The sequence below is a fragment of the Lagenorhynchus albirostris genome, chromosome 7, assembly GCF_949774975.1.
Source record: "Lagenorhynchus albirostris chromosome 7, mLagAlb1.1, whole genome shotgun sequence".
Classification (NCBI taxonomy): Eukaryota; Metazoa; Chordata; class Mammalia; order Artiodactyla; family Delphinidae; genus Lagenorhynchus; species Lagenorhynchus albirostris.
The window spans coordinates 65,183,998-65,198,928 of record NC_083101.1 but is presented as its reverse complement, the minus strand read 5'-3'; positions in this window follow the sequence as shown (position 1 = coordinate 65,198,928).

Here is a 14,931-nt window from a genome sequence, read left to right as displayed (position 1 = left end):
CCACCTATCTGTCATCCCCATCACACATAAATCAGGACCACTTACATTAACTAGACACTTTCACTGAAAGTTAGGACGCCGTCTTAGCTCAGGCTGCTATAACAAAACACTATAGATTGGGTGGCTTAAACAGCATTTATTTATCACAGTTCTGGAGGCTGAGAAGACCAAGATCAAGGTGCCACCCAATTCAGTTCTTAGTGAGGACCCTCTTCCTGACTTGAGAGAGAACATTGTGTCCTTACATGACGGAAAAAAGGTGATCTCTCTCTCTCTTCTTTTTCTTATAAAGCCACTAATCCAATCATGGGGGCCCTACCCTCATGAACTCATCTAACCCTAATTACCTCCCAAAGGCCCCATCTCCAAAAGATCACACTGGGGTCTATGGTTTCAACATATGAATTTTGAGGGGATACAATTCAGTCTGTAGCAAAACTCTGAACTATTAAAAGAAACTACTGAACTATTAAAAGAAAAAAAATATGTGAGCAACACCCCAGAATATCAGCCATGATATTACAACAGGATACAAATATCTACCCAAGTAGAATGAGAACCTTTAAACAAACACCAAGGAACTTCTATATTTTAGGAAGTTTGGAGAAAAGATCTTTGAAGATGGTTTTAGGCATCTTAAACCATGAGAAATGATGTTTAAGCAAAGAGTTTTAGTAGATCTTCATTGAGAGAAGATCAAATTGGAAAACATGGGCATGAGGGGGCGGGGAGGAGAGGCCTTACATGTAGGCCACTGTCCCAGGAACAGAATCCAGATGCTGAGAATGCTGAGAGGAGGAAGGTCAGCTGCTACATCCTCTCTCTGGGCCATGTGCTAAGGAGACCCCTGGGACTGAGGGAAGTTCAAAAACTCTGACTTGAGACCAGTTTAAAAATCGATCCTGTAACCTTTGAAATCCTGAATACAACACGTAATTTCAGAAATTCAGTTGTGGCTTGAATTCAGTTTGGGGGGATAATTGTTGTTGTTTTTGGAAAACCTCTTCCATTAGACCTTTTGGTTCTACAAAAGTAAAGCCAAGATCCTAATTTGAAATAAAAAATTTCCAGAAAACATTAATTGCTTTGTATAATTCTATCTAAAACTCTCTTTATTATGTGTGCAGTTGTCTGTCAGCAGACTGTGGCTAGGAAGTAGGCTGGAAGGAAAGCTGAGATTACTTTCCTCACCCTTTCTAGGACTCACTGTACAGGTAGAGTATGTGGACTCCAAGTGAAGGAGACACACAGCAGAGCACACCCATTGTCAAGAAGTAAGGTGGCTTCTGCGACACGGCAACAGACCAGGAGAGTCACTCTGTGCCAGGGCTTCTCCTAAGAACATTGGGAGTCTTCATATTTATTACCATTTTAAGATTTTTCTCTTCTCTGATAAAATTCCCTTCAATTATTCTCACACCTTCATTAAAGTTTTGCTAAATATTATAGCTTGGTCTTAGTAAAGAGATTAAATTAATAGTAAAACAATTATTAAAACAGTAAATTTTATGTTATGTAGATATTGCCACAGTTTTATCCCACAAAGAAAAGCCCAGGCCCAGATAGGTTCACTAGTGAATTCTACTGAATGTATAAAGAAAAATTAACATCAATCCTTCCCAAGCTCTTCCAAAAAACAGAAGAGGAGGGAGAATTTCCCAATTCATTTCCTGTGAGTCCAGTATTAACCTAATACCAAACCAAAAAAAAAAAAAACCCCTTCAGACCAATATCCTTTTTAAACAGAGATGCAAGATCTTCAACAAATCCTAGCACATGGAATCCAGCAGCATTACCAGCTGAGATTTATCCCAGGGACACAAGGTTGGTTTAATATGTGAAATTTAATCAATGGAACACATCACACTAATAGAATAAGGGCCAAAACCACATGATCATCTCAAAAGATGAAGACAAATCATTTGACAAAAAGCTGATCCTAAAATTCAGGTGGAAATGCAAGGGATAGAGAATAGCCAAAACAATCGTTAAAAGAAAATTAAAGTTGGAGGACTCACATGTTTCAAAAGTTAATTTCAAAGCTATGGTTATCAAGACAGTGTGATTCTGGCTAAGAATAGATATATATAGATCAATGGAACAGAACACAGAGTCCAGAAATAAGCCCTTATACTTAGTCAAATAATTTTTGAAAAGAGTGCCAAGACAACTTAATGGAGAAAGAACAGTCTTTTAACAAATGGTGCTGGGACAACTGAATTTCATATGAAAAATAATAAAGTTGGACCCCGACCTCACACTATATACAGAAATTAACTCAAAATGGATCACTGACCTAAATGTAAGAGCCCAAACTATAAAACACTTAGAGGAAAACATGAAGTAAATCTTTGTGAACTTGGGTTAGGCAATGATTTCTTAGCTATAACATCAAAAGCATGTGACAAAAGAAAAAAAAATAGGTAAATTGGACTTAACCCAAATCAAAAACGTTTGTGCTTCAAAGGACTATTAAATAAGTGAAAAGACAACCCACAGAATGGGAGAAAATATTTGCAAACTATATACAAGGAACTTGTATCCAGATTATATAATGAACTGTTACAACTCAAGAACAAAAAGACAATCTGCATTTCCCTGATGATTAGCGATGCTGAGAATCTTTTCATGTGTCTGTAGGTCCTCCTCTGGATAATGTCTGTTCAGCTCCTCTGCCCATTTTTTTTTTAATTGGGTTGTTTGGCTTTTTGATATTAAGTTGTATAGATTCTTTTTACATATTGAATATTAACCTTTATCAGATGTATAATTTGCAAATATCTTCTCCCATTCAGTACATTGGCTTTTCATTTGTTGATAGTTTTCTTCACTGTGCAAAAAGTTTTTTTAGTTTGCGGTAGTTCCATTTGTTTATTTTTGCTTTTGTTGCGCTTGCATGAGGAGACAGGTCCAAAAAATATTGCTAAGACCAATGTCAAAGAGTGTACTGTGTCTGTTTTCTTCTAGGAGTTTCATGGTTTCATGTCTTACATTCCAGTCTAATCGATTTTGAATTTATTTTTGTATATGGTGGAAGACGGTGGTCCAGTTTTCTCAACACCATTTGTTGAAGAGACTGTTCTCAATTGTCTCTTCTTGCCTCCCTTGTCATAGATTACTTAACCCTTATATGGGTTTATTGGGCTCTCTATTTTATTCCATTGATTTATATATGTCTGTGATTATCAAAAAGATGAAAAATAACAAGTCTTGGCAAGGATGTAGAGAAAAAGGAACCCTTATGCACTGTTGGTGGGAATATAAGTTGGTGCAGCCACTATGGAAAACAGTCTGGAGGTTCCTCAAAAAATTAAAAATAGAACTACTGTATGATCCAATAATTCCACTTCTGGAAGATATATGCACACTTATGTTCATTGCACCATTATTTACAGTAGTCAAGATATGGAAACAATTTAAGTGTCCATTGATAGATGAATGAATAAAAAGGATGTGATTATATACATATATATACAACAAAATATTATTCAGACGTAACAGAGAATGAAATCTTACAACAACATGGATGGACCTACAGGGTATTATGCTAAGTGAAATAAGTCAGACAGAGAAAAACAGTTACCTTATGACTTCACTTACATGTTGAGTCTAAAAGACAAAACAAACAAAGCAAAACAGAAACAGACTCAGAGATACAGAAAACAAACGTAGTTGCCAGAGGGAAAGGAGTTGGGGGTGAAATAGATGAAGGGGATTAAGAGGTACAAATTTCCAGTTATAAAATAAATAAGTCATGGGGGTGTAGTTTACAGTATAGGAAATATAGTCAGTAATATTGCAATAACTTTGTATGGTGACAGATGATAACTAGACTTACCTTGGTGGTCATTTAAAAAATGTGTATAAATGTTGAGTCAATATGAGGTACACTTGAAACTGTTACAATACTGTATGTCAACTGTACTTTAATTAAAGAAAAGAAGATGAACAGACCAATTGAAAAACAGGCAAAGGACTTGAACAGGCATTTCTCCAAAAAAGATATACAAATGGCCAATAAACACATGCAAAGATGCTCAAAACCATTAGTCATTAGCAAAATGCAAATAAAAACCACAATGAGATACCACTTCATATCCACCAGTATGTCTATTATCAAAAAGATGGACAATAACAAGTTCTGGCAAAGATGTGGAGAAATTGGAAAACTCATACATTGCTGGTAGAAATGTAAGACGGTGTAGTCACCTTGGAAAACAGGCTGAAAATTCCTCAAAAGCTTAAGCTTGGAGTTATCATATAACCCAGCCATCCCACTCCTAGGTATTTACACAAGAAAATGAAAACATATGCCCACACAAAAACTTTTACATGAATGTTCACAGCAGTAGTCTTCATAATCATCCCAAAGTAGAAACAAACCAAATAGCAATTAACTGATGAGTGGATAAAGAAAATGTGGTGGGGGACGAAGGGAAGATGGCGGAAGAGTAAGAAGCGGAGATCACCTTCCTCCCCACAGATACACCAGAAATACATCTACATGTGGAACAACTCCTACAGAACACCTACTGAAGGCTGGCAGAAGACCTCAGACCTCCCAAAAGGCAAGAAACCCCCCACGTACCTGGGTAGGGCAAAAGAAAAAACAGAGACAAAAGAATAGGGACGGGACCTGCACCAGTGGGAGGGAGCTGTGAAGGAGGAAAAGTTTCCACACGCTAGGAAGCCCCTTCGCGGGCGGAGACTGCAGGTGGCGGAGGGAGGGAGCTTCGGAGCCGCGGAGGAGAGCACAGCAACAGGGGTGCGGAGGGCAAAGCGGGGAGATTTCCCCACACAGAAGCTTGGTGCCGACCGGCACTCACCAGCCCGAGAGGCTTGTCTGCTCACCCGCCAGGGCGGGCGGGGCTGCGAGCTGAGGCTCGGGCTTTGGTCGGAGCGCAGGGAGAGGACTGGGGTTGGCGGCGTGAACACAGCCTGAAGGGGTTAGTGCACCACGGCGGGCCGGGAGTCCGGGAAAGGTCTGGACCTGCCGAAGAGGCAAGAGACTTTTTCTTACCTCTTTGTTTCCCGGTGCGCGAGGAGAGGGGATTAAGAGCGCTGCTTAAAGGAGCTCCAGAGACGGCCGCGAGCCGCGGCTAAAAGCGCGGACCCCAGAGACGGGCAGGAGACGCTAAGGCTGCTGCTGCCGCCGCCAAGAAGCCTGTGTGCGAGCACAGGTCGCTATCCACACCTCCTTTCCGGGGAGCCTGTGCAGCCCGCCACTACCGGGTTCCCGGGATCCAGGGACAACTTCCCCGGGAGAACGCACGGCACGCCTCAGCCTGGTGCAACGTCACGCAGGCCTCTGACCCCGCAGGCCCGCCCCGCACCGTGCCCCTCCCTCCCCCGCGGCCTGAGTGAGCCGGAGCTCCCGAAGGAGCGGCTCCTTTAACCCCGTCCTGTCTGAGCGGAAAAACAGACGCCCTCCGCCGACCTACACGCAGAGGCGGGGCCAAATCCAAAGCTGAGCCCCTGGGAGCTGTGAGAAAAAAGAAGGGAAAGGGAAATCTCTCCCAGCAGCCTCAGAAGCAGTGGATTAAAGCTCAACAATCAACATGATGTACCCTGCATCTGTGGAATACATGAATAGACAACGAATCATCCCAAATTGAGGAGCTGTGTGGATGAAAGGCTCTTGGTGCTGCAGCCAGGACTCAGTGCTGTGCCTCTGAGGTGGGAGAGCCAACTTCAGGACACTGGTCAACAAGACACCTCCCAGCTCCACATAATATCAAACGGCGAAAATCTCTCAGAGATCTCCATCTCAATGCCAGCACCCAACTTCACTCAACGACCAGCAAGCTACAGTGCTGGACACCCTATGCCAAACAACTAGCAAGACAGGAACACAACCCCACCCATTAGCAGAGAGGCTGCCTAAAATCATAATAAGTTCACAGACACCCCAAAACACACCACCAGATGTGGACCTGCCCACCAGAGAGACAAGATCCAGCCTCATCCACCAGAACATAGGCTCTAGTCCCCTCCACCAGGAAGCCTACACAACCCACTGAACCAACCTTAGCCACTGGGGACAGACACCAAAAACAATGGGAACTATGAACCTGCAGCCTGCAAAAAGGAGACCCCAAACACAGTAAGATAAGCAAAATGAGAAGAGAGAAAAACACACCGCAGATGAAGGAGCAAGATAAAAACCCACCAGACCTAACAAATGAAGAGGAAATAGGCAGTCTACCTGAAAAAGAATCCAGAATAATGATAGTAAAGATGATCCAAAATCTTGGAAATAGAATAGACAAAATGCAAGAAACATTTAACAAGGACCTAGAAGAACTAAAGATGAAACAAACAACGATGAACAACACAATAAATGAAATGAAAAATACTCTAGATGGGATCAATAGCAGAATAACTGAGACAGAAGAACGGATAAGTGACCTGGAAGATAAAATAGTGGAACTAACTACTGCAGAGCAGAATAAAGAAAAAAGAATGAAAAGAACTGAAGACAGTCTCAGAGACCTCTGGGACAAAATTAAATGCACCAACATTCGAATTATAGGGGTTCCAGAAGAAGAAGAGAAAAAGAAAGGGACTGAGAAAATATTTGAAGAGATTATAGTTGAAAACTTCCCTAATATGGGAAAGGAAATAGTTAATCAAGTCCAGGAAGCACAGAGAGTCCCATACAAGATAAATCCAAGGAGAAATACGCCAACACACATAATAATCAAACTGTCAAAAATTAAATACAAAGAAAGCATATTAAAAGCAGCAAGGGAAAAACAACAAATAACACACAAGGGAATCCCCATAAGGTTAACAGTTGATCTTTCAGCAGAAACTCTGCAAGCCAGAAGTGAGGGGCAGGACATACTTAAAGTGATGAAGGAGAAAAACCTGCAACCAAGATTACTCTACCCAGCAAGGATCTCCTTCAGATTTGATGGAGAAATTAAAACCTTTACAGACAAGCAAAAGTTGAGAGAGTTCAGCACCACCAAACCAGCTTTACAACAACTGCTAAAGGAACTTCTCTAGGCAAGAAACACAAGAGAAGGAAAAGACCTACAATAACGAACCCAAAACAATTAAGAAAATGGGAATAGGAACATACATATCGATAACTACCTTAAATGTAAATGGACTAAATGCTCCCACCAAAAGACACAGATTGACTGAATGGATACAAAAACAAGACCCATATATATGCTGTCTACAAGAGACCCACTTCAGACCTAGAGACACATACAGACTGAAAGTAAGGGGAGGGAAAAAGATATTCCATGCAAATGGAAACCAAAAGAAAGCTGGAGTAGCAATTCTCATATCAGACAAATAGACTTTAAAATAAAGATGATTACAAGAGACAAAGAAGGACACTACATAATGATCAAGGGATCGATCCAAGAAGAAGATATAACAATTGTAAATATTTATGCACCCAACATAGGACCACCTCAATAAATAAGGCAAATGCTAACAGCCATAAAGGGGGAAATCGAGAGTAACACATTCATACTAGGGGACTTTAACATCCCACTTTCACCAATGGAGAGATCATCCAAAATGAAAATAAATAAGGAAACACAAGCTTTAACTCATACATTAAACAAGATGGACTTAATTGATATTTATAGGACACTCCATCCAAAAACAACAGAATACACATTTTTCTCAAGTGCTCATGGAACATTCTCCAGGATAGATCATATCTTGGGTCACAAATCAAGTCTTGGTAAATTTAAGAAAATTGAAATTGTATCAATTATCTTTTCCGACCACAACGCTATGAGACTAGATATCAATTACATGAAAAGATCTGTAAAAAATACAAACAAATGGAGGCTAAACAATACACTACTTAGGGCTTCCCTGGTGGCGCAGTGGTTGAGAGTCTGCCTGCCGGTGCAGGGGACATGGGTTCGTGCCCTGGTCTGGAAGGATCCCACATGCTGCGGAGACTGAATCAGGAAGAAATAGAAAATATGAACAGACCAATCACAAACACTGAAATTGAAACTGTGATTAAAAATCTTCTAACAAACAAAAGCCCAGGACCAGATGGCTTCACAGGCGAATTCTATCAAACATTTAGAGAAGAGTTATCACCTATCCTTCTCAAACTCTTCCAAAATACAGCAGAGGGAGGAACACTCCCAAATTCATTCTACGAGGCCACCATCACCTTGATACCAAAACCAGACAAGGATGTCACAAAGAAAGAAAACTACAGGCCAATATCACTGAAGAACATAGATGCAAAAATCTTCAACAAAATACTAGCAAACAGAATCAAACAGCACATTAAAAGGATCATACACCATGATCAAGTGGGGTTTATTCCAGGAATGCAAGGATTCTTCAATATACGCAAAACAATCAATGTGATAAACCATATTAACAAATTGAAGGAGAAAAACCATATGATCATCTCAATAGATGCAGAGAAAGCTTTTGACAAAATTCAACACCCATTTATGATAAAAACCCTGCAGAAAGTAGGCATAGAGGGAACTTTCCTCAACATAATAAAGGCTATATATGACAAATCCACAGCCAACATCGTCCTCAATGGTGAAAAACTGAAAGCATTTCCACTAAGATCAGGAACAAGACAAGGTTGCCCACTCTCACCGCTCTTATTCAACATAGTTTTGGAAGTTTTAGCCACAGCAATCAGAGAAGAAAAGGAAATAAAAGTAATCCAAATCGGAAAAGAAGAAGTAAAGCTGTCACTGTTTGCAGATGACATGATACTATACATAGAGAATCCTAAAGATGCTACCAGAAAACTACTAGAGCTAATCAATGAATTTGGTAAAGTTGCAGGATACAAAATTAATGCACAGAAATCTCTGGCATTCCTATACACTAATGATGAAAAATCTGAACGTGAAATCAAGAAAACACTCCCATTTACCACTGCAACAAAAAGAATAAAATATCTAGGAATAAACCTACCTAAGGAGACAAAAGACCTGTATGCAGAAAATTATAAGACACTGATGAAAGAAATTAAAGATGATACAAATAGATGGAGAGATATGCCATGTTCTTGGATTGGAAGAATCAACATTGTGAAAATGACTCTACTACCCAAAGCAATCTACAGATTCAATGCAATTCCTATCAAACTACCACTGGCATTTTTCACAGAACTAGAACAAAAAATTTCACAATTTGTATGGAAACACAAAAGACCCCGAATAGCCAAAGCAATCTTGAGAACGAAAAATGGAGCTGGAGGAATCAGGCTCCCTGACTTCAAACTATACTACAAAGCTACAGTAATCAAGACAGTATGGTACTGGCACAAAAACAGAAAGATAGATCAATGGAACAGGATAGAAAGCCCAGAGATAAACCCACGCACATATGGTCACCTTATCTTTGATAAAGGAGGCAGGAATGTACAGTGGAGAAAGGACAGCCTCTTCAATAAGTGGTGCTGGGAAAACTGGACAGGTACATGTAAAAGTATGAGATTAGATCACTCCCTAACACCATACACAAAAATAAGCTCAAAATGGATTAAAGACCTAAATGTAAGGCCAGAAACTATCAAACTCTTAGAGGAAAACATAGGCAGAACACTCTATGACATAAACCACAGCAAGATCCTTTTTGACCCACCTCCTAGAGAAATGGAAATAAAAACAAAACTAAACAAATGGGACCTAATGAAACTTCAAAGCTTTTGCACAGCAAAGGAAACCATAAACAAGACGAAAAGACAACCCTCAGAATGGGAGAAAATATTTGCAAATGAAGCAACTGACAAAGGATTAATCTCCAAAATTTACAAGCAGCTCATGCAGCTCAACATCAAAAAAACAAACAACCCAATCCAAAAATGGTCAGAAGACCTAAATAGACATTTCTCCAAAGAAGATATACAGACTGCCAACAAACACATGAAAGAATGCTCAACATCATTAATCATTAGAGAAATGCAAATCAAAACTACAATGAGATATCATCTCACACCAGTCAGAATGGCCATCATCAAAAAATCTAGAAACAATAAATGCTGGAGAGGGTGTGGAGAAAAGGGAACACTCTTTCACTGCTGGTGGGAATGTGAATTGGTACAGCCACTATGGAGAACAGTATGGAGCTTCCTTAAAAAACTACAAATAGAACTACCATATGACCCAGCAATCCCACTACTGGGCATATACCCTGAGAAAACCATAATTCAAAAAGAGACATGTACCAAAATGTTCATTGCAGCTCTATTTACAATAGCCCGGAGATGGAAACAACCTAAATGCCCGTCATCGGATGAATGGATAAAGAAGATGTGGCACATATATACAATGGAATATTACTCAGCCATAAAAAGAAACGAAATTGAGCTATTTGTAATGAGGTGGATAGACCTAGAGTCTGTCATACAGAGTGAAGTAAGTCAGAAAGAGAGAGACAAATACCGTATGCTAACACATATATATGGAATTTAAGAAAAAAAAATGTCATGAAAAACCTAGTGGTAAAGCAGGAATAAAGACGCAGACCTCTTAGAGAACGGACTTGAGGTTATGGGGAGGGGGAAGGGTGAGCTGTGACAGGGCGAGAGAGAGTCATGGGCATATACACACTAACAAACGCAGTAAGGTAGATAGCTAGTGGGAAGCAGCTGCATGGCACAGGGATATTGGCTCGGTGCTTTGTGACAGCCTGGAGGGGTGGGATAGGGAGGGTGGGAGGGAGGGAGACACAACAGGGAAGACATATGGGAACATATGTTTATGTATGACTGATTCACTTTGTTATAAAACAGAAACTAACACACCATTGTAAAGCAATTATACCCCAATAAAGATGTAAAAAAATAAATAAAAAAAAAAAAGAGTCATGTACCAAAATGTTCATTGCAGCTCTATTTACAATACCCCGAAGATGGAAACAACCTAAGTGCCCATAATCGGATGAATGGATAAAGAAGATGTGGCACATATATACAATGGAATATTACTCAGCCATAAAAAGAAACAAAATTGAGCTATTTGTAATGAGGTGGATAGACCTAGAGTCTGTCATACAGAGTGAAGTAAGTCAGAAAGAGAAAGACAAATACCGTATGCTAACACATATATATGGAATTTAAGAAAAAAAATGTCATGAAGAACCTAGGGGTAAGACAGGAATAAAGACACAGACCTACTAGAGAACGGACTTGAGGATATGGGGAGGGGGAAGGGTGAGCTCTGACAAAGCGAGAGAGAGGCATGGACATATATACACTACCAAACGTAAGGTAGATAGCTAGTGGGAAGCAGCCACATAGCACATGGAGATCAGCTCGGTGCTTTGTGACCACCTAGAGGGGTGGGATAGGGAGGGTGGGAGGGAGGGAGACGCAAGAGGGAAGAGATATGGGAACACATGTATATGTATAACTGATTCACTTTGTTATAAAGCAGAAACCAACACACCATTGTAAAGCAATTATACCCCAATAAAGATGTCAAAAAAAAAAAAAAGAAGAAAATGTGGTATATCCATACAATGGAATATTATTCCACTTTAAAGGAATGAAATACTGATACATTGCTGCAATATAAATAAAACTTGAAAACATCATGTTAAATGAAAGAAGACAGGTAAAAAAGTCAATACATATGATTCTATTTACATGAAAGGTCCAGAATGGGCAAATCCACAGAGACAGGAAGTAGATTATAGTTGTCAGGGTCTGGGGGTAATGAGGAATAGAGAGTGACTGCCAATGGGTACAGAGCTTTTCTCTGGGGTAATGAAAATGTTCTGTAATTAGAAAGTGGTAATTGTTGCACATCCTTGAAATATACTAAAAACTATGGAATGAATTACATAATATGTGAATTATATCACGATAGAGCTGTTTACCTTTTTAAAGATAAGCATGTGCTGTAATGTAAGTGTGTGAACTCTTATTTGAATTGTTATGAAGTAGATAAACTTAGTCAATGTGTGACTGTAAATTGCAAAGTTGTTTAGTGATAAAGGGACACAGGGTTTCTACTCTGATTGACTTGATATTCAGGGAAGACTGTGTCAGACTTCCTCGGGACTTTCTCTTACGGAGAACAGGATTCTGCCTCCCTACAGATTGAAGAGAGTAAGAAGCCCTACAGATTATTAAGTGACTTTGAAGTTGAAAGTGGCACCCACGTGCCAGGACTGCTATGTGCAGCCCTATGGGTTGTGCACTAGTCATACAGATGATGTTGTAGTTGGTGCCCTCTGAAGGTGTGCTGGCAGCCCTGCTGTGTCCTTCAAGGAGTCTTGGACCCAGGCACACTTCAGTAAGAACATCACCACCATTAATTACCTGAAAGCATAATTTTAATTCTCACTCTGAATATGAACTCTGCTTCATGGGAATCTCTCTCTAGTCTTCACAGTTTATATTTAGAATTATTTCTCCCCAGCCCAGAGGAAAACTTAAGTGTAATCACAGGTGATGCTTCTGGAAGCATAAAAGGACTCACAGTGAGTTCAGTAGTCAGCTGTACATCAAGGTCACTAGAATGAACTGCTGCCTTTATGCCTCAGGTCCTAAATGATTCTCATGGAGTGTTCAAGTGCCATAGCTTTCCATGCACAGTTTTACTGTGACAGCCTCTTACTTTCAGACCAAAAGTGAGCTTAGAAACAGTAAAGAAAAATATATTTTGCTTATTGCTGGAAGAAAAAAGGCAAAATTAGATATCCTATTCTATATTCTAGATTTATTTCTTGTTTGGTGCTCTCTACGAGGCATTCAATATGATTCCATTCACTCTGGATTGCATTTAAGATTTTTCCCTTATATAAATACACCAAAACATAGAAGGGATCTATTGAGAAGAGGTAGTCCCCTTATATTCTTGTCATTAGTGAATATTTATGAATATCTGATAGCTCTTAACCTGTCAGCTGAGCCTTCTACAGATCTAAATAAGACTTTTTTATTTTACATAGTTTCCTACAGCAGCACAACATTTCTGGAGCCGCTTCACTGGGAGGACTCTGTCAACAATCAGCATTTCACTGGCATTAACATGCAGTAAAAGACAATGAAGCATGACTCAATTAAACAGCAAAAAAAAAAAAAAAAAAGTCTGTCTTCAGATAACATTAACCCAGTAGTTTTCAAAACCTATGTGGGGTTTCTGCTGCATGACTAGCATTAAGGTCAGTACTTTGAAAACCTGTGCCCAAGCATCTAACAAACCCGAACACAAGAGGATTTAGAGGAAAGAGCAAAACTCTGTTTTGATTTATCTCCTTCTCATACTGTATCCAGATATTTTACAATTTATAGCATACAATATCAATTAGATCTCACTGCTGCAAAGATTTAGAACAAATTTTCCATTTGAGATGTCAATGGAAATTTAATTTGCACAGAAGATACAGTTTGGGAGACCTGTTTGGGAGTCAGCTGGATTTAAAACAAACAAACAAAAAAGGCCTGTGCAGGGAGTGGTTCAGAGGAAATATGAAAGCACCCAGGTATGAACTCACAGGACATCTGATACTTGGGTATGCCAATCGACACATTCCATAGCCAGAAAAGAGACATACTACAATTGCCAAGGTTCAAGAGAAAAGATGGCACTCTTCTATGATATGTAAATGTACATGCTTGTATCTCACGTAACCAGGAGGGATGGATGTGTTCCTTACAGACCCAGAGGTTTTTTTCTTCGTTTTGTTTTTGTTGTACTTGAAATATTCAACACCTTAGGTTTAAGCTTTCAATATTTTAGGTTTCATTATATTGAACACAATCATTTCAGTTCAAGTTGCTCTCATTGAACTGCACCATTTTAAAAAAACTATATGATTTCACCAAAGTGAAGATAAAATATATTCAAACACTATACAACAAAATTTTTTGAAGATTTCACTGTCTGCGAAAATTATTAAAATTCTTTCACTTCAATGGTAACAAAAAGCATGGATAAATGACATGTTGAACTCACGGGGAAATAGCAAAGAAAAATGCCCTGGCACACTTAAGATATGATTTATAAATTCTGAATCATTATATTAAGCTATGATTAACATAAATTCTTTCAAGTTTGAATTTCTTTTGTAAGAAAGCTATAAAAATATGCCAACAAAAGGGGAACTAAATGAAAACAATAGACCTTTAAGATAAATTTACACATTTAAAGCATGATACCTTTTTAAAGTTGCAGACATTAAAATGCATACTGAAATCACAAGTTAATTTAAAAGTCATCAAAAATGATGGCAATAGAATGTAACTAAATGTCCTAATTAGACAATCACTGTTTATTATATTCAGAAGCTAGGAATATAAAAGGAAAACCTACAAAAATGGGAATTTCAAGTTATGAAAGCAACTGATCAGGATAATTTAAAAGAAGAAATGATTTTTCTGTTAGAAAATATTAAAAGATCAATGTATTGATCTTTCCAAAGAACACTAAAAGTTTACTGGTTGAATTAGTTTCCCACGGCTGCTGCAAAAAATTACTACAAACTGTGGCTTAAAACAACACAAGTTTGTTCTCTTACCTTTCCGGACCCTTGAGAGGAGAACTTGTTTCTTGGTCTTTGTTAGGCTTCTAGCAGCGCCTGTATCCTCAGCTCACGGCCCTGTCCTCCATCTTCAAAGCGCATTGCCCGAATCTCTGCTTCCATTATCACATTGCCTTTCCCTCTCCATAGTCAAGTCAGCCTCTGCCTCCCACCCCTAATAGGACAACTGTGACTGCATTTAGGGCCCACCCAGATTATCCAGGATAATCTCCCCATCTCAAGATCCTGAACTTAATCACACTCGTAAAGTCCCTGTTGCCATTTAAGGTAACAGACACAGGTTCCAGGGATTCGGATGGGGATATCTTTGGGTCCATTATTCAGTCTGCCACAACAGTCCAAAAAATATATTTTAAAATCCCAATCTCCATCCTGGGAGTTACACAAGTTAATGCTTTCTTGATCAGCTTTACTTAG